This window comes from Melopsittacus undulatus, chromosome 6 (genome assembly GCF_012275295.1).
Source record: "Melopsittacus undulatus isolate bMelUnd1 chromosome 6, bMelUnd1.mat.Z, whole genome shotgun sequence".
Lineage (NCBI taxonomy): Eukaryota > Metazoa > Chordata > Aves > Psittaciformes > Psittaculidae > Melopsittacus > Melopsittacus undulatus.
In genome coordinates, this window is record NC_047532.1 from 22,756,754 (window position 1) to 22,777,577 (window position 20,824).

Sequence of the window (20,824 nt, forward strand, 5' to 3'; positions counted from 1 at the left end):
ATAATATCTTGTATAAATAGGCATAGTTGCCTAGGTTCTGGAAACCAGACCCTAGGCTTTAACTGTTCCTGCACCCTTGAATAAAATTTTTTCTCTTCCTTATTTTTTTTCTGTTTTGTTTTCTTTTGTTTTCCTTTTCTTTCAAAATAAGGAAATAAGCATCTCTAAAGGGTGAGTATTAAAACCTAATTTAATCAAAATACAAGGCTAGTGAAAGTGAACTGCACATATAGTTTCAATGATTTTTTGACCCAGTACATTTTTTGAATGCGCTCACATTCCCATCTTATTCTGTGTCTGTATGTAGAACCCAAGACAGTGGCTCACAGAGGTAGCTATGAATGAATCTTGGATGTGCTTCATCATTGAACACAGTCTTAACAGAGAGGCATTTGCTTCTAAATGAAAGTTTAACTTGAATCTTTCCCAAAGCAGAATGCATTTTTTTTTCTTTGCTCAAGTTTTGGCTTCTGTAATAAGTCAAAAAATGTGATAAGACAGTCTGTCTTCTGGATAATCAAAACTTCGATTATCCAAGAAAATGTGCAATACAGTTACCAGACATGGGATAACAAGGCATTTCAGTATTGAGGAGATCGTACTGTACTTGGTAAACTATCATAGGACCCATAAGTTGAGGCAGCATTACAAAGAGTAATTATGAGTGTTTTAATTAAAATAAGGTTTCCCTTTCAAGGATTTCTCCTGGCCAGTATAAATCAAATATCCAGTGTTCTCAAGAAACTTGGACGAAGCCTTGCGTGGCATGCTTTAGTGTTCCTGCCCATAGCAGGGGGTTGGAACTAGATGATCTTAAGGTCCTTTCCAACCCTAACTATTCTATGATTCTATATTCTGACTTCCTGGAACTTGTTTATTTCTGTTTTGATGGCATAGAGGATTGCTGAATAGTGGTTTCATGTCCTCTTTCCTTTTGAATCCTTAGTAAAAATCTGGTAAATTTTCCATAGATTTCTGCTCTCGTGAGACCTCACTTGGACTTTTCTGTGCAGTTCTGGTGTCCTCAACATAAAAAAAGACATGGAACTGTTGAACAAGTCCAGAGGAGGGACATGAGTATGATCAGGGGACTGGAGCACCTCCCATATGAAGATAAGCTGAGAAAGTTGGGGCTGTTCAGCCTGGAGAAGAGAAGGCTGCGTGGAGACCTCCTAGCAGCCTTCCAGTATCTGAAGGGGGCCTACAGGGGTACTGGGGATGCACTCCTCATTAGGGACATTAGTGACCAGACAAGGGGTCATGGGTTGAAACTTAAACAGTGGAGGTTTAGACTAGATATAAGGAAGAATTTCTTTACTGTTAGGGTGGTGAGGCACTGGAATGGGTTGCCCAGGGAAGCTGTGAATGCTCCATCCCTGGCAGTGTTGGACAGAGCCTTGGGTGACATGGTTTAGTGTGAGGTGTCCCTGCCCATGGCAGGGGGGTTGGAACTAGATGATCTTAATGTTCCTTCCAGCCCTAACTATTCTATAACTATATGATTTAGTTGCATTATCAGATCAGGAGCTGGAACGACAACAAAATTCACATACTCAAAATAAAAAGAGATTTTTTCTTCTTTTCCTGGAAGAAATTATTTATTTCTGGATGAATGCTTTAGCAGGCTTCCCGGTGGTGTCTCCTCATGCTGCAATCACCTGCTACCACTACTGAACCCTTCAGGAGCTGTTGGAAGTATCATAGATTTCTTTCTTCACCTTGTTCAGATCTTCAACATAAGACCCCCCTTCTAAGCTCAGATAATAATTTGGTATGAAACGTGTCTTAATTTCATACTTAATTTCAGTACTAGCAGAATTAAATTATTGTGAAATGCTTAAAAACATGGCAGCTAATAAAGAGATGCATGCTAACAGGTATGGTATAATTGTACCACATATTCCTGTTCTCATGGGGATGGAAAGTCTGATCTGAGTCATCACCGTTGAACTCTTGTTGCAGTACATTTTGAAGTATTCAAGTTCACTTTTAGTTCTTTTATTTCATATTGGGAGTTTGATGAGAGCTGGGGAGGGTGGGGGGATAAGCAGTCTGTGCTGGTCCTAGCTATCTTTATTCACCAAATATTCATATGTAAAATAACTTGGTACTTTCCAATGTTGGCAACCTGATGTGCCTACCAAAATTATATAAAACTACTATATAATAGAGGTGATTTTGTTATGGGTTTATTGGGGGTTTTGGTTTGCTTGCTTGGGTTTTTTTGTTATGCTGCTTTTGTTATGGGATTTTTTTGTTTGGGTTTTTGTCTTTTTGTTTATGTCACCAACAATTTTAAATATCAGAATGACAGAAGAGAAAAACTGGCATCTACTTTTTGATGTTAATTTTCATTAAAAAAAATAAATATAATGAAGCTGTAGAAAAAGCAGTGCAGAAACTCAAGTTTTTATTCCAGGGAGTACTTTGTTTCCAAGAAGCACTTATGCAGACTGTGCTTCCAGTGGATTAATATAAAAAAAAAAAAATGAGGTGAGTTTGACTAAACACACTAGCATCATCACTATTGTGACTGAAACCAAGGGGTTATAAAATCAGGGGATAATGAGTAAGGAACAGTATCACTTGTCCCTTGTATTTGCTGTAAAAATTTACTCCACATAAATTGGAGTGAATCCTTCATGTGTGAGGTTCAACTCAGCTGTCAAAAGCCTACTTAAGAGATTTTGTGCTGACACAAATGTGAATGAGACCAAAACATGTCTACAAGAGCAAATACAAAAAATATTTCCATTGGAAAACAGCAAGAACTAATATGGAAAGATCTGTAGAACAAAATCGCTTATGTGGACATTCATATGTGGGTATCTTTACATTGGAATATCTATATGCTCGTTTGCAGCTGGAGTGCATTGGGGATGTTTCTGCATGTCCCTGAAATTCACTCCTAGAGAAAATGAGCAAATTCTTGAGATGTTCAAGCAGCCTTGGTGTAGTTTATGGTACTGTCTTTACTAAGCTGAGTTGCTCAAAGTAGTCACAGGACTTAAAGAGAAAAGATAGAATACCTTCTTAAATACGGCTAGCACAATACTATAGATATGTTACTAAAATGTCTCAGAAGAGCAGCTGGGGAATGCTTGTGGGGAGCATATGTATGAGCTTGAAGAAGCATATGCATGAAGTGAATTTTATTACAGAACAGATGTCAGATATGTTGAACTGTGATACAATGTAGATCATTTTACTGGCTTCCTTGTAAAAGACAGTTTTTAAAGAATACTGACTAATCTCTTCGTCCTTCTAGTACATCATCAAGGGAGAGAGATAAGTCAGTGACCAACTTCCTGAAGGGATGAAGAATCCCTTCAAGGTGAAGGAGCCCCAGAGAAGAAGGCCACTTTCCTTAAGGCAAGGTAACAAAAGGTTGAGGGGGGCATCCAATGGCGGGTTTGGGGGTCTGTTATTTTTTTTAAAGCACTTCACAAATGGGCCCTTGACATTTCTGTCTTTTCTTTCTGAGGCCCTGGATCTTGAAGGGGGGGAAAAGGATGAAAAGGCTCATAGGAAATGTAAGTGATCTTTATTGACCTGTGACTTTTGTGTAACCATGGCCTCTGGCGTGTGACTCAATGTGTATTTCTTGTCAAAACAGGTAAGGGAATTGTGTGCTGCCCTGAAGGAATGTATAGTGTGTGTGTGTAGAGTGCTGAAAGGCAAGAGATTGATGTGAGGGCTGAAGTGAGATGAGGAAGATACAAGAAAGTGTGAGAGGGAAGAAGCACTGTGAAATTAATTACTCCTTGTTTCCTCAGTACTGGTGGAGGATTGCCAGAGTAATTGACTTTGTTATTAATTCAATGTTGTTCCTCTTTTTTCCCCTCAAAATTTCATATTTATTTTAATTCAGGAACCATATAGCATAATTTCATTCAACATTATAGAATAATCTTATTCAACATTTCTGTAATTGTATGCAATAATTACTGTATGTACATAACCTATCTGGAAAGATATGATAGGTTATGTAGGAATAGGCTATGTAGGATAGGCCTTTCCTGTGATGGCTGAAACAGTTCATACCATTAAGGTAAATGTAGAAAGTATTGTCCAGCCAACTAGTACTGTTTAGAAGGGTAAGGAATGTCTTGTGTTCTTCCTGAAGATTAGGTCAGCAATTAAACCCAGGAGCTGAGGTCCCAGTCAAACATTCCTGTGAAGTGGTAGAGCCTGAAAAGGGACAAGAAAGTTCTTCTGAAAGCATTATAAGCAGCTACCTTAGTATTGGCTGTATTTCCAACCTACCACCAGTGGCCCTGTGGTGTTGTGCCAGAAGCACAGGAATATCCAGGGAAAGAGCTGAAGATATGCAAGAGCATCTCTGAGCTCTGCCATCTTGCCCAGAGTTAAAAAGGGGAGACAAAAATAAGGTGGTACTTAAGATGAGATACAAGAAGTATGGTTTACATATGTTGCTCCTAAAGCCCTCTGGTAGGGGAAAAAAAAACAAGTAGGTGAAGTGAAACAGGCTTGTACAGAAAAACCTACAGCAACATCTGGCAAATCTGCAAGAGATGCAGGCACCTTCCTTCACTTTTCTGGTGAATAGACATGTCAAGTGCTACATCTTTTTTCTTTTCTGCCTGCTGGAGGCCCAATTCTCAAGAATTAATTTTTAGACAGCAAAACCGAAGTACACCAAAACATTGGGCACTTGCTAGACAAGAAAACTTGGGCCCTCTGCTCCTTAAATTGCTAGAAAGCTTCTTTGAAACTGGAATGAATGAGCTGGGTTTTATCAGGTGGGAGATTTTGAGAAATTATGGAGCTGTCAGCAGATTATTCATACACAGCTTCTATAGACTTGGAATAACTCAAAATGATTCTTGAAAATCTTGTCTATGAGTCAAAAACCTGAGTAATGTAGCTCTGGTCAGCATTTGTAGGTAAAATGACAGAATAGATTGATGCTGATTTTGAGGATATGATCTCAAAACTCCTGAAATGAAGAATGATTTATTAGACAAGACTAGAGTGACATGAGTTTAGAGGAAGCTCTCGCAAGAAGGTAACAGCATTCAATTGCTATAAAGTCGGTGGCATTATATGAAAAATAGATTGGCTCTTTGAGTACAGTAAGATTGAAAGGACTGATCAAGAATGCTTCATACAAAACTGATATTCTCTTTTATATTGGTTTTTGGTGTTAATTTTTCTTTTTGTAGGGTCAAAAATATGTGAGAATTTGAGGATGACCTTGTGAGACTGGAATAGGTCACACGCAGGGCTGAAGCTAAGGCTTCCTCAAATGGCTTGATTAAGATTCACTACAGGACATGTGTGCCTGTGACCTAATTGATGGGCAGACTCGAACTAAAGAAAAAGGATCAGTTAGACTAAGTCTCACAACATAGGTCCTCTTAGAGTTGGTTGGTTTGTTTGTTCTCCTCCTCCCTGCCTCCCCACCTGCTCCCAGCAGTCACCGCATTATAAGTCCCTTCATAGGGCCAGTAGTCTTCCCAAATTGTGTAAATGATACCATGAGCTTTTTTCTTGTATTTTAAATATGTGAGTTATCATTGCCGAAGCAATCCCAGGCACAGCGACAGGTTGGACAGAGAAGAGATTCAGAGCAGCCCTGCGGAGAAGGACTTAGGGGTGTTGGTCAATGAGAAAATGAACATGAGCCAGCTGTAGTGTGCTCTCGCAGCCCAGAAAGCCAACCGTATCCTGGGCTGCATCAAAAGAAGCGTGACCAGCAGGTCGAAGGAGGTGATCCTGCCCCTCTACTTTGCTCTCATCAGACCTCACCTGGAGTATTGTGTGCAGTTCTGGTGTCCCCAACATAAAAAGGACATGGAACTGTTGGAAGAAGTCCAGAGGAGGGCCACGAGGATGATCAGGGGACTGGAGCACCTGCCGTATGAAGACAGGCTGAGAAAGTTGGGGCTGTTCAGCCTGGAGAAGAGAAGGGTGCGTGGAGACCTCATAGCAGCCTTCCAGTATCTGAAGGGGGCCTATAGGAATGCTGCTGAGGGACTATTCGTTAGGGACTGTAGTGACAGGACAAGGGGTAACAGCTTAAAACTTAAACAGGGGAAGTTTAGACTGGATATAAGGAAGAAGTTCTGTTGCCCAGGGAAGCTGTGAATGCTCTATCCCTGGCGACGTTCAAGGTCAGGTTGGACAGAGCCTTGGGTGATATGGTTTAGTGGGAGGTGTCCCTGCCCATAGCAGGGGGGTTGGAACTAGATGATCTTATGGTCCTGCTGTGGTTTAAGCCCAGTAAGCCACGCAGCTCACTCTCTCACTCCCCCCACTTCCCTTCCCCCAGCTCCTGGAGGGATGGGGAGGAAAATCAAAAGAATGGAACTCCCACAGGTTGAGATAAGAGCAGTCCAGTAACTAAGGTATAACAGAAAACACTGCTGCTACCACCAATTATAATAATGATAAGGGAAATAGCAAGGGAAGAGAATAGAACTGCTCACCACCCACTGACTGATACCCAGCCAGACCCAAGCAGTCTTCTAACCCTTCTGGGTAACATCCCCCAGTTTATATAGTGGGTGCAACATGCTGTGGTATGGAATACCTCTTTGGTTAGTTTGGGTCAGGTGTCCTGTCTCTGCTTCCTCCCAGCTTCCCCTCCTCCCCCGCAGAGCATGAGACTCAGAAAGTCCTTGGTCAGACTAAATATTACTTAGCAACAACTAAAAACATCGGTCTTATCAGCACTGTTCCCAGCCCAAAAGTTGAAACCACAGCACTGCATCAGCAACTAAGAGGAGAAAAAAATGCTGCTACTGCTGAACCCAGGACAGGTCCTATCTAACCCTAACTATTCTATGATTTAATGTACATTTTGGCTTGGGGAACGAATGGGAAAAGATAACATTCAAAGGAGGATTTAGGGAAACAGCTTGAAGAAAATGAAGCACATGAAGAACACTAACACAGAGAGTTGTATGGACCTTGGTTTTGCCCTTTTTGAATGAGTCTTCTGTACACTGCTTTCTCAGATTAGTTGTCATATTTACAGACCTTGTCAAAGAGGAAAAAGAAAGGATGAAAGTGGTAGGAGGGGGAAGACAGTTCACTGGTCCCTACTATAAAAATATCATCCAGTCCTTGTGTGGTTACTTTTTCTGTTCTCACTTTATAGAAATATTTCACAAAAAAAGACAGTTTCTCCTTGTGCTTCAAGTTGACTCCTGATCCCTCGCATCAGAATTACCTAACTGTTTCATCCTGGAAGCAGTGAGATCAGACCTGAGAGTTCATGTCAGAGGCAGCAGTCTTTCTTCCAGATGTGCCTAAGGGGCAAACAACAAAGAGTTTCCAAGCTTGCAGGGGTTTGTTTTTCGCATCTCAAAAACATCCACTCCCAAACAGCTGACAGTAGTAGTTGCACTAAAGTGTCCCACAGAACAATCAATCTGAATTGCAAAATATCTCATAAAACAGCTTTACTCCCACTGGTATTGCCCTCTGCCCCAGAATTCAAACCTAATTTGAGGAATGCTTAGAGGAATAAAAATTCAAAGGATTTTTCAGTGCAAATATATTGAAGACTGATTTATAAATCACAAACAGTTTTGTCTGCTCTATTTCTATGCCTCATGAGCATCACCTCAACTTACAGAGTCAGGCACTCTGGCTTCCGTGTCTGCATGCTTTATGAGCACGTGAAGAGTTAGGTGCCTGAAGATAAGGTATGCAAAAGGCAAAAAGCTGAACAGCAAGCCAGGAAAGATAAGTGAAAGCAAGTGCTAAAAATAGGTGAGACTGTCAGCCATGAGCCTGCAGTCCCCTTTCCTCCAGCCAGGATTTTGCAACTGATGGCCATCTCCTGCAGCTTGGGGCCTAGGCCACCCCACAAGGCAGGCTTGATTCCCTGTTTTGAATCTGAGTTGATGGTAGATCTCCCATTTCTCAGGAAAGTGTCCCAAGTATTGGCTTACTGGGAATTCTATCTCTCAGAATTTCTCTCCTATTGAAACTGTTTCACTCTGTGTAAACAATTAAATATTCATTAAGTTGGGGGAAAAAGAAGGGAGGAGAGATTGACTCTATAGCCTGGTAGTTAGGCAATCATGTGGGAAAGTCAAATTCACGTCCTTCTTCATTTAATTATTTATACCAAATGGAATAGTGGCAGCTGGGGGGAGTGAAAGATTTACCTCAGACTGTGCTATAGCCTAATGGGTACAGCAGACTCTCAGGAGGGTGACAAACTGGACTTAAATCCCTTTGTCTGACTGAAATAGCAAGTTTTTTGTTTTGTTTGTTTTTTTTTTTCCCAGTGGATCCTGATGTTTTTGGTTGGTTAATGGATTACTTTGGCAGATGTTTTTACAGCTAAGACAACCAGAGGAATGTCTGGGGTTTGATGTGTGCGTGTTTTGGTTTTTGTTGTTTGTTTGCTTTTAATGGAGTTGTCCTCTAGGAAGGCTTCTCACCATCAGCAGTTTAATGATTATGTGGTAGTTTGACCAGTAGGTTTTGATTTAGGAAAACCTTTAAGTATAGAAAAAAAGAGTAAACATGCTTGAGGTTAGCTGATGACACTCTGGCAAGCAGGAAGTTTGCAAAGCAATGCTTTCCACCCATAGTTGATCTGTACATTATGGCAGAAGAGTAAACTAACAAATTAGAAACTTTGTGCAGTTAGGCAAGTACCATGTTGAAAGTAATGCTGTCCGAGTTAACTTTGGTAGTATTTTTCTTTTTTAGTAATTTTCTTATATTTAATCAGCTCTAAGATTATATTTTATGTCAAGTAAAGTTAATGTATTATACGTCCTACTTCTTTGAGAACCATAGATTATATTTAGGAACTAGTCTCCATTTTAATTTGTCTAAGAGTAAAAAGCTGCATGACCGTAAGTTGTATTGGCTTTTGACTTCCAAATTACTCCCTCCTTCCCCCAAAACCCTCTAGTCTGCTTATTTTTAGAGATCATTGCTTCATTCTATTTCTCAGCTGACAAGACTGTATTGTTGGGTCACCTAGCATTGTAATCCATAACCCTAAGTATTTGGGACCTTTACTCATATGACAACAGCACAATTTATCTATTTATCTATCTTTTTTTTATGAAAACTGACAGAATTTTTATGCATCAGGTATTCTGAGAAAAATAACAGTAAGCTATGCTGACACGCATATCCTTTGGGAAATGGGTGTCCTTGAGATGGTCAGCTACTCCTCTGACTTCCAAAAAACCTCTTTAGGCTGATTCATTCACTATCCATTACTCCAGTCACATTATTTCACGTTTGTGTAACCCCTATAACCCATATGGTTATCGATGGACAGGTTTGTTTCCATTAAATTGAGAAAAAAAAAAGGGGGGGGTGGGGGAGGGGAGCTTATTAGGCCTACTTTAATGGTTGAATTTGACAATCTTTTAGGTCTTTTCCAGCCTAGCTGGTTCTATGATTCTACTTTGTACACCCAAAATTGATGGTGTTGCTTGGGCCAGCACTGTTAGCAATTTTGAACTTTAACTGTGGTATCTCATTCTGAAGGTTAAAGTTGTAAGGAGAGAGAATAGTCAAGTGCACTATTACTATAGCTGATATTATCACAACACAACTAAATATCACAGCATAAACCTACTTTGCTGACATTTTAAGATCATAATATCATATTCCATCTTGGGATACAAGATTCTTTCATTTCACACCAGTTTGTAGCAAAACAAATGTATCCTGGTTGTATACCATGGTAGAAACCATTGGAAATAAAACAGACCAGAATTGGCAGAGCTCAGTTTCTGAGGCTTAGATTTGTAATGCGTTAATTTCCGCATTTAACAAACAAAGACACAACCCTAAACCACTGGGTAAAATTGAGCTATAAGGAAGTAAATAAAGATATTCTGCTGTCAGATTGGAGAGGACTGACTGCAGACTCTTCCTTTGCCAAGTATCTTGCATGGTACAAACAAACCAGGGAATGATATGGTTTAAAGTAGATTGTAATGACAGATGTGATATCCTTGGGAGAGCATATTGCAACTGCAGTAGATTGAGGCAAGGCTGCTGGGAGACCTCAGCATAGAATAGGGTATTTCCAACTATAGAAAGAAATAAAAATGTCACCTGTGCTTCCTTGAAAATCAAAATTCTGCTCTCTGGAAACCAGTGCCTGCAGTATCTTTTAGTGGTGTCTACTTCTCTACTTCATTAGAAAGAATCTAATCCTCAAATTAGAGTAGATCAAATATACTTAGCTTATTATTTTTCTAAATTTACTGATATTTTAAATTATATTGTATGTTTTAATAAAAAACTAACTGGAGATGAATTCTTTTTCTCCAAGTTTCACTTGTGAAAAAGAAAAATCAACTGATGTTTCAAGGTGATAATTAGGTTACTGTGGGGACAGATATTTTATTTTCTATAGAAGGATATTGGAGATATTGTATTAACCTAGGCTTTTAAAAGTAAAGTCTAAACTAGAGAACTGAAGAGAGATTCTTCTTTGACCAAGGAAATGTATGTTGCATGTCAAACACCTGCAAATCAAAAGTTCTTAGAATGTTGTCTTCACAGGGAAGAAATGAACTACTGACTTTAGGACTGTAAGTGCACTAGCTCACAAATCCCACCTGAGCAAAACAGAGTACTTCACTTTGTACTTCTATGGCATTTTCCCATCCAGGATTACAGAATGTTTTATAAACACTAACAATGGAAAAAAAAGACAGGCATGTGTGTAAACTAAAATCAGACCTGTTCAGTTTATCTGTTTTCCAAAAATCCCCTATAAAATCAGTGGCAGAGAAACCAATGAAGAGATATACTTGAATGGCAATTTCCTGTCAGCACAGGTGTCACAATTTAAAACCCAGTCAGTAACTTAGCATCACACAGCTGTTCATTCACACTCTCCCCTTTCCCCCCTCTGGGTGGGATGTGGAGGAGAATCGAATGAATGTAAACTCTACAGGTTGAGATAAGAACAGTTCAATAACTACAGTACACTATAATACTGCTACTACTAATAATAACATGGGAAATAACACAGGGAGAGAATATAAAAATGAAATGGAAGAAAACCCCAATGAACACAAGTGATGCACAATACAATTGCTTACCACCTTCTGACTGAATAATAAATATCAGATATTGTCCACCCTGCACTTCCTGTTTGTTTATGCAGAGCGTAGAAACACTAGAGACAAAGTAATGGCCTGATCCAAAGTGCATTCAAAACAGTCAATCTCAAATTTGCTTGCATGCACTTTGGATCGGGCAGTGACAAGTGCAGAGCTGTTTTGCAGCAAATCTTCCAGAGCATGATCAGTGGGTCATTCATTTTTTCAAAGCAAGCAGGAATTAATATTTTTGATCATACTTATTCTGTATTCTTTTTTCTATATGAGCATGCATTTCTCCCCCAGAATTTCGGTCTCAGAACTAAACTTTGGGAAGCTGATGGAATATGATATAAAACTCAGTATGTTTTCTGGGAAGCATAGTTTTCAAAATATCTTATATATTTAATCTTCAGACAAATAATTCTTACTGGTAATTACTGACTTCTACAGACAATATATGAAAGTGAGCAGAATTATTATTGCCATGCTAGTAACTGCCTGTTTGGAAGAAAGATTATATGGGGAATGAGAATGTAACCATTGCCTAAAGTGAATTGCACAGGTCTTGTAAAAGGTTTAGGGTTTTCCATTTACCTGCATAATCTCACTCCTCTGCTTACATTTGTGAAGGTATCTATGGCATCATGATCTGTTCTCACAACAGTGATTTGATATAGTGGCCATGTTGCACGATCAGTGATTCACGTTCCTTAGCATGTGTCCCACTGAAGCCAATTTTTGCTGCATTTCTTGGAGAAGAATGATGGAGAATAAGTAAGAAAATAAGCTCTCTAAAGGCAAGCAGCTGGTAATTTTTGGAAGTAATAGAAAGGAAAACAGGATCATCTGAGAGCTAAATAGGTTTAAGAGCATGATGCTCAAATACAATTACTGCCTGATATTTCATGGGCCAAGAAAAGGTGTGTCAGCCCCATCTAGAGCGTTCTCAGGTCTCCAGATGCATGAATTCCTAGACATACCTTCAATTCCAGCTAAGCCTAACAGAAATATTAGCTATTTCATATCTGATGGTGGTATCTCTTGAGAGAAAACATAAGTCTTCTCCAAAGTTCAAAGCTGCAGTCTTGCCAGATTAGGTTTCATGCAAGTCAAAGTGATTTGGTGTCCAGCAGTTGTCCCATATCCACATAACTGTATGTGTGTGTTAATAGCAGTAAAATGAAATTTTTGCAACCAAAACATTGTTAATGTGTCATTAGTAGTGAATATATCTGGAACTGAAGAAGAGTAACAAAAATATGATATCTACGTAGTGACTTCTAACAGGAAATATATTTGAGACCGATGAAACATTTATCTACAGAAAAGTGAAAAATCAATTAAATTATTTTAAAAGTAAAGATTTTTTTTTCAAGGTTATTAAGATATATGTAATCAATCTAACTATTGTTAATAATACATTGTAACGGTATATAGTGCTGTGTTTATTGTTCTAGCTAGTGAAATATAAACTGACATGCAACACTTCAGTTGAATACTCAGTTCCAAAAAGAAAAAAAGTTTTGTTTGGTTGCTCTGGTTTGTTTTCCTTCTTTCTCTATATGCGTATTTTTTATAGTGTAGAAACATCAGCTCTCTTGATTCATTCCCATTATATCTCTGATTGATGAAATACCCACAGCAGCAGAAAAGAGTACACAAGGCTGACCTGCATAGGTGTTTTCAGAGCAGTATAACAAAAATATGTATCTTATGTACCTGAAAACAAACCCTGTGCCTTTCACAAGGGACACACAAGACTGGATATATTTTCAGAGCCAAAATATTGTCTGGTGTTAAATACCAGGCCACTTACTTTGGTAAAGTCAAGGGGAGCCTCTCTGAAGTATCTTAGAAACAGTTTGTGACCTTTCTCACATGAGTAAAGGGACTCATAACTACTAATATGGGCTCATAAACATGTCTTTAGATTCACTATAACTGATTACTCCTTATTCTCCACACAACATTTTTCCACAGGAAGATAGTTAATTTGTCATGGAGTATATTGACCTGTCCTTCTTATAAACCTGCTGATAATTCACAGTGTTATTCTAGGTTTTGTTAATCTCTGCAATCATGAGTAGGAACATGTTTGTACATTGTGAGGATAATATGGAAAGAGTTTTTGATAGCACCAAAAGTCACGAAAGCTAGGAAATCTGCCAATATTGGTTGAAACCCTTCTAATAACAAAACAAAAATAACAAAAAGGATATTACTGTTTCCCCCTCTACCTTTTCTGTAGAATTGACTTTTGCCATGTCACTTTAGACACGTGACTTAAATGGCACTAGATTTAGATCTGTGACTGCATTATTGAAATTGAGAACTTTAATTCATGCACCATCCAAAAGGCTTAGTTTAGATTAGTGTACATAATATTGCTTTAAGTTTAACTTGAATTGTGGTGAATGCTATCCTGTTGGGGAGAGAGCATTTAATAGTTCCAGCTCAGTGTTTTTGTGGGTTGTGTTTATTGCTTGTTTTTCTTACTCAGTGATGTTATTTTCTGGTTTGGTTATCCGATTATTTTCAGGTCACTGAAGGTAATTGAGATGCCCTAAAACAAACAAACAAACAAGTATGCTAGGCCCCCAACTGCCTAAAAGGCTTCTGATCCTCAGGGTCTGTGTACTACTGTACATAAAATTTCCTGCCAGAACCAGAAGGCCATCAGCTTCCTCAGGTTCCCAGGACAACATGGAGAACCTCTCATTGCTTGTTCTTGTGCCAGGTACTAACTTTGATGTTGAGGAGGATATGATTGACATGGATTAAAAGTACAATCACTGACATCCATATTTGTGTATATTGTGTTAGAATAATTTCACAGGTGGAGAAATTTGACACTGGAAATACTTTTGCATGTCAACTTTTTCTGGCAGTCTTAACCTGGATTCACATTGAACATAGATTATTAAATAAAATAGTAAGAAATATTATTTTGATTCACAATTGACAAAAATTAAAAATGGGAGTGGTGGCCAAGCAGCAGGAATACAGCAACAGGAAGTCAGGGAAGACTGGTGACCACAAAAGTAGACTCACTTTCTGCAGCTGACAGGCAAAATAGAAGTAAAATGATTTTTCCTAGATGATATTAGCAGGTCTTCTTTGTCTTCAACTAGTAAGATGCTTTTAATGAGCACAAATGCTAATTTAGGCACAGCCCGTGAGGTACTGGTGATCTTAAGTGCACTCTCCCTGCTCAGTTCAGTAAGGACTAACTTGGGGGACTAACTTCCCACCTTCCTTTCTCTTTGTACATCTATGAAGAGGCAGCCTTTTCTCTCGCCTTCTCTCTAAGACTGCAGTTAGAGTCTTGGTTTAAGTAAACTTTTTAGGGAACAATAATTTCCCCATTAGTTGTTTTCTTTTCATGAGTCCATTTGGAAGCAGTATGCTTAAGGAAACATATAGCTAAGGCTGACAACTTGTTCATTTCCAGCTGTTGATTTCCAGTTCTCCAGTTCCTTTGAAATATCTTCAAATGATGAGGTAGACATATGTGTGTCCAGAAGGCCCACAGCTTCTTCTCTCACATATCCTATTTCAGATCTCAGCAAGCCACCAGAATTGTTCTTTCTCAGACTGAACAAAAAATGGGGGTCTTAACATGGGGGTCTTAAATAATCTCAAAATCTCTGCTAGTTTGTCCTAAATAGTAGATATTCATTAGTGGGCAAAATTTTTATTTATATCTATTCTATTATTTTGCAGTAATTGTACTGAATTTAGTTACTTCACCTCAAATAATACGAAGACCACTACTTTGTTCAGTTTTCAAGTACACGGATAATATAAAGCTGTATCTAAGTACTTAAGGATATTTTGGTGGGGAAAAAAAATTACAATACATTTGTCTATTTTGTTAAATACAAACAGGTGTAATAAGTAATGTTTCATTAATGTCACGTTTTTCAATATCACAAGGTTGATCTTGGACTGAAGGGGGCAATGGCATTTAAATTATGGGTGTTATTGTACTTAAAAATCTGAGATCAAATTTATCTCACTATGCTTCTGTAGTGACAGAAGTTTACATTTATTATTGAAGTACAATGAATGAAAAGTGATTCAGAAATTAAATAAGCTTATAATGTTATTGTCAATAGCTTAGGTTTTATTTCAGTTATAAATGAGAAACTTTCAGACAACATGAGCAAAAACATTCTCACTATGCTTAGGGAAAACATTTACTTCTATTACTACATTTTATCAGCCTTTTAAAAAGAAATGCAGCACAAAATAGTTGATCACCATCATTAAGTGCTTCACTGAAGCACACTTTTAACTGTCTCATGCAATTAAAGTATTGAAAGAAAGAAGAAATGTATTCATATTGTTTCATACTTGGTTGAAAATTACATCACAGTCAAAATTAATGAATTCCATCTGTTTCTGGATTCCATTGCAAATTTTTCCACTAGGAATAATGTGTTCCCCAAAGAATAGGTATATTTATTCTCTTTTTTTTCTGAAAATTTTGTGATACCTGCCACAAACATTACCTGCATAGCTTTTTGGAAGTCAGGTCACCATTGTAGTTGGCATGAATGCAATCGAATTGCAAACCTATGGTTGGAAGCTACTGTAGACAGGTAGTCATAAAACTATTTTGAAATGCACAGATTTCAAATCTAGTATTTACTGTTAGTAAAATTTTGAAATCAAAAGCAAAATTTGTATGTGACGGCTTGCATCCCTTTATAGGAGCTTGCATCGGAGGTACAGATTTCTCTTTTATAACACTAAAGTTCTACTTCACTTGCAAGATAAAATATTTGAGAACACAGCTTTATTTTCTAAAATATCTAAGTAACCATGAGCAATGTAATTTGAAGAAAAAATAAATCAAAAAATCCAAATCTCATCCAGTCAAGTAATCTTAAAATATGTCAGGATACTAGGTCCCTTTCAAGTAGCATGAGGATGTGCCAAAATATTTAGCAAGAGTAAAAAAAAAAAGCTCAGCTAAACTGTATTGGCCCTTTTTTAACAAATAAAATGGAGAATTCTATTGAACTTGGACATCAGAAAACCAGTCAAATAAATAGAAGAAACTATTTCTATCACGCAAAGCTTCCCAGCAAGCAAATTAACTCAAGTGCCTAGTATACACATTTATATTTTTTTTCATGGACAGGAATTTGCACATTAAAAGCAAAAGTTTGCTAAATGTTTCTGTGAACAACTCAAAAACGATACTATCAATCTTTTCTAACTTGCAGGAATGCTTCAAACCTTGGGATTTTTGCCCTGCCAAAGAAATTTTTCACAAGGTTGTATTCAGTGATTTAGGGAACTTGCAGTTCCATTAGCTGTTCTGCTGTTAGGTTCCCAGGCTTGTCAGTCTGCCACCTTCCACAGATTACATTTGTGAATTTAAAAACAAAAGCAATTACTGCTCATTTCTTCTGCTGTCTGGGATACTATTATTAATTCCAGATATTATGCTGATTATTTGCATTACAGTAGTCAAAACAATGATGAGGTATTTCCCTTCAAAGATTGCATCTCATTCAAAACAAATTTAACCCTTATGTTTTGAAGCATAAAACCACAACTATTGAAATTTTATTCCTGGCAATATTTTAAACAGCTACATTCCAATGCAACTGTATCACCTGGAAATTCCAATACAACTGAATAATCTGTTATCTGCTGAAAACAGCTTAATTTTAATATGCTGCAGTTGACTTAAAGGTTAAGCGACCTCTTAAAAGAATGTGAACTTGTGAATTAGGGAGTTCTTATACTCTCAGGTGGCATTTTATTCACCACAAGAAGTAACTGCTAATGAGCTCCCTAGCTAGCAAAAGCTAGATGTAAAATATGTAAAACTTGAAATGCCTAGTGTTTCTGAAAAATATACTCTGTGAGCTTGGCTTATTAGGTAAATTATAAGAGATCAAAGAAGGAAAGGGTAAAACCAGGTGTCAAAAGCTGAGAATGACCAGCCAATTTATTTTCGAATGCTATTTCATGGTCTACCCTTATTAAAGTATTTGGTTAATACAATTTGCAAATAAAAGATTGCTTCATCTAAAAAGTGTGTTGGATTAACATCCATAAAAACCTCAGTATGATGGCTCAATATGCCAAGAATAGGCTCGTTATGTAGGAACCAATTTAATTTTTTGTTTTTGCTGTTCAAATCAAGCTTAAACAAAGGGAAGAATTCTGGGTTTGAGTATTTAGGCCAAAAAAAAAATCCTTTGGGAGTTCATCCCTGAGATAAGGAGAAAAGGATTCTAATAAGAACTGCAGAACGTGCTATAGCACACTGCACTAGAAAGCTAAATCACTGATAAGTGCAAGAGAAAAACCTCAAAGGACAAATAGCTTGTGGGAAAAGTGATGTCTCATCCCCTTGGGCATAGTAAGCAGTGCTACTCTGAACACTAAGGCAATAATTATTATGAGTCCCTAATTTTGAAAAACCAGTAAAGGAAGAATATAATCTCAAACTTGTTCCACAAAGTATCCAGACATGTGCAGAGCTTCTATTGCTAATCAGGGAGGCTCAAGCAGCTGGCTATACAGCATTGAAATCAGTGCTTAAACAGAAAAATCCAAAAGCAAAGTAACAGAAATGTAGCTATGTATCTACATGTTTATGTTTGTGGGTATTTTAAAATACCTCTACTAAATCCGTTTTAATGCATATGATGCAAATCTGCAATATGAAAGTAGAGTTCAAACTATAAGGTATCAAGTACAGTTAGGACCACCTCCAAAAAAGAGATATAGATGCGTTAAAATGGAATTTCAGTACAGCACAGACATCCACAATGAAGAGAAAGGCACTAGGAAGTTGTAGTTAGTTAATGTTTAAACCTAGAAACACCTGAGCTCTCCAGATGCTTTTGTTTGTATTATTCAAGGTTCCTAGATATGATTTTTCTGCTTTTGGATTTTTTTTAAACTTCCTTCATATTTTCAGAAATGCACTGTTCTTCCTGCAGTGTTCATCCCAGTGCTGAATACTCCTCTAGCATGCAGGCTGGCACTGACTAGAATCTTATTCAGTTTCTTTCTCATTGTGATGAAGGTTAAATTTTCCTCTGTCCTTACTTGGGGACTGTGCCTTAATTGCACTGATTATATATTTCACATTACAGCTCTGGGACCAGAACCCCTCTAGGTGAGTGATGTAGTTCCTAAATTAGACCATCTCTCCCTGCCTGTGAAGTACAGGAGTGGCGTAGGCAGATGCCAACTAAATACAGCTGTCTAGCACCTGCCTTTAGTCCAGTGGCTATAACACTCCTAAGAGAGACAGAAGCATGACTTTGAAACTCTTCAGGCAAAGGCAAGTGTGTTCTGTATATGAAGATCACTACCTCCACCTCAGGCTAATATTTTAATAGAGAAGAAATTCAAATGTGAAGGTGACGTATTTGTTCCACCTGGAATGCCAGCTACATCTGAACATCCACAAGTTTTACCTCTAGCTCAGCAATGAGATGCTTAAAGGATCCCCCTTTGAGCTTGAGAAGTGTAGGAAAATTTCTTGGCAAAGATTTTATGCTCCATCACACTGGCTGAATTTCACGTGTGTTCTGGTCTTATTTCAGGGGAGAGAATGAAAGCGGTGTTATGGGGATTATGAAACTGTGCTTTGGGGCTTGAGTTGCTATGTCCTTCCTTGGAGGGCCTGTGGGTCTGACTCCTGAATATGACAGATTGCTGAATGAAACACAAATCATTAATACATGTTAACCAGCAGCTCTTACAGCAGTCATAAATATTGTTTTAGTTATAACAGATTATGCTGATCTATCATTGATTCCTATAATAGGCTCCTTTTATCTGAGGCTAATTACAAACTTGTTCTTGTCTCTCAGTACCAGAGAGATACACACGCAGTCTGATAAAAACACAAGTCATGGTAGATGGTACAACTTGATGCAGAAGACTCACTGGAGCACCTCCCATATGAACACAGGCTGAGAAAGTTAGGGCAAAAGAGAAGGCTACATGGAGATCTCATAGCAGCCTTCCAGTATCTGAAAGGGGCCTACAGGGATGCTGGAAAAGGTTTCTTCTTCAAGGACTGTAGTGATAGGACAAGGGTGTCATGGTATAATCTCAGCCACGCAGCTCACTCTCTCACTCTCCTCACTTGCTCCCCCCAGCTCCCGGAGGGATGGGGAGGAGAATCGAAATAATTGAATTCCCACGGGTTGAGATAAGAACAGTCCAGTAACTAAGGTATAACACAAACCACTGCTGCTACCACCAATAATAATAATGATAAGGGAAATAGCAAGGGAAGAGAATACAACTGCTCACCACCCACTGACTGATACCCAGGCCGACCCAGCAGTGGTCTAGCCGCTTGTGGGTAACATCCCCCAGTTTATATGGTGGGCATGGCATGCTGTGGTGTGGACTACCCCTTTGGCTAATTTGGGTCAGGTGTCCTGTCTCTGCTTTCTCCCAGCTTCCCCTCCTCCCCCGCAGAGCATGAGACTCAGAGAGTCCTTGGTCAGACTAAATATTACTTAGCAACAACTAAAAACATCGGTCTTATCAGCACTGTTTCCAGGCTGAAAGTCAAAAACACAGCACTGCACCAGCTACTAAGAAGGAGAAAAATTACTACTACTGCTTAACCCAGGACATAAGGGGTAATGGGGTCAAACATAGTAAGTTCAGATGAGATATAAGGAAGAACTTTACTTACTGTGTGGGTGGCAAGGCATTCAAACAGCCTTCTCAAAGAAGTGGTAACTGCTCTATCCCTGGCAGTGTTCAAGGGCAGGCAGGACAGTGCCTTGGGTGACATTGTTTAGTATAAGGCATCCCTGCCCATGGCAGGCTGGTTGGCACTAGGTGATCTTAAGGTCCTTTCCAACTCTAACTATTCTATGCTTCTAAGTTGCAGGATTTTTCAGTTACTGTGGTGCTTGTCAGTTCATAACTGTAGAGTTCACATACTACTAGCTTCTCTTTTGGACATTGTGTCTCTCTGCTGTGTATGCTATTACTCAATATTTGAAGAATAATAATTCATCAAAATTGGTTAATAAAAGGATCTGGGCTGCTGAAGGTATGATTTCTCACCCAGTACAAGAATGTGGTGATATCAGAGTGAAATAATTTGGAAACATAAGGTATAAAGTACCTTTTGATTACTACAAATTGAATGGAACAGCTGATGGGAAATTTTCTTTTGCTTTGTTTATCAGCAATAAGGCTTTTCAGAAATGTAACTCTAAAACATGAATGGTTGGAAGCACCTTTAAATTTCCTGTGCTGCTGACTATCAGTACAGACAAGCTGGCTTTAACTTTTTGGGGTCTTTTTTGTACTACTTAAATGTGAATAAACTTCTGCTGCATTTTGTCTCTAGCACCAATATTTTCTATTTCTATTTTTACGAGTTTTTTTCTTCTTCTTAGGAAATGGCTTAATTTCTAGTTTATTCTATTGCAAGATGGCATATAATTCAGAAGTCTGCATTACTTTATCTAAGAATATTCTTCATTTTCCCAAATGTCTACTGATAAGCAATTTGGCTTTCAAGGTGCTCAGTAAACTGGTATAATTTGTATATACAGTACTCCCTAAGGTCTTCATCTTGGGAGCACCATTACTTACATTGCATGCACACCACTTTAGACAGCAGTTTGATTTTTAGTCCTTAATTACACAGCTATTATTTAAAACTGTTTCTACCATTAAAAAAATGTTAACAGATAATTGGGAGTAAAAAAAACAAAAACACAATGAAAAGACAG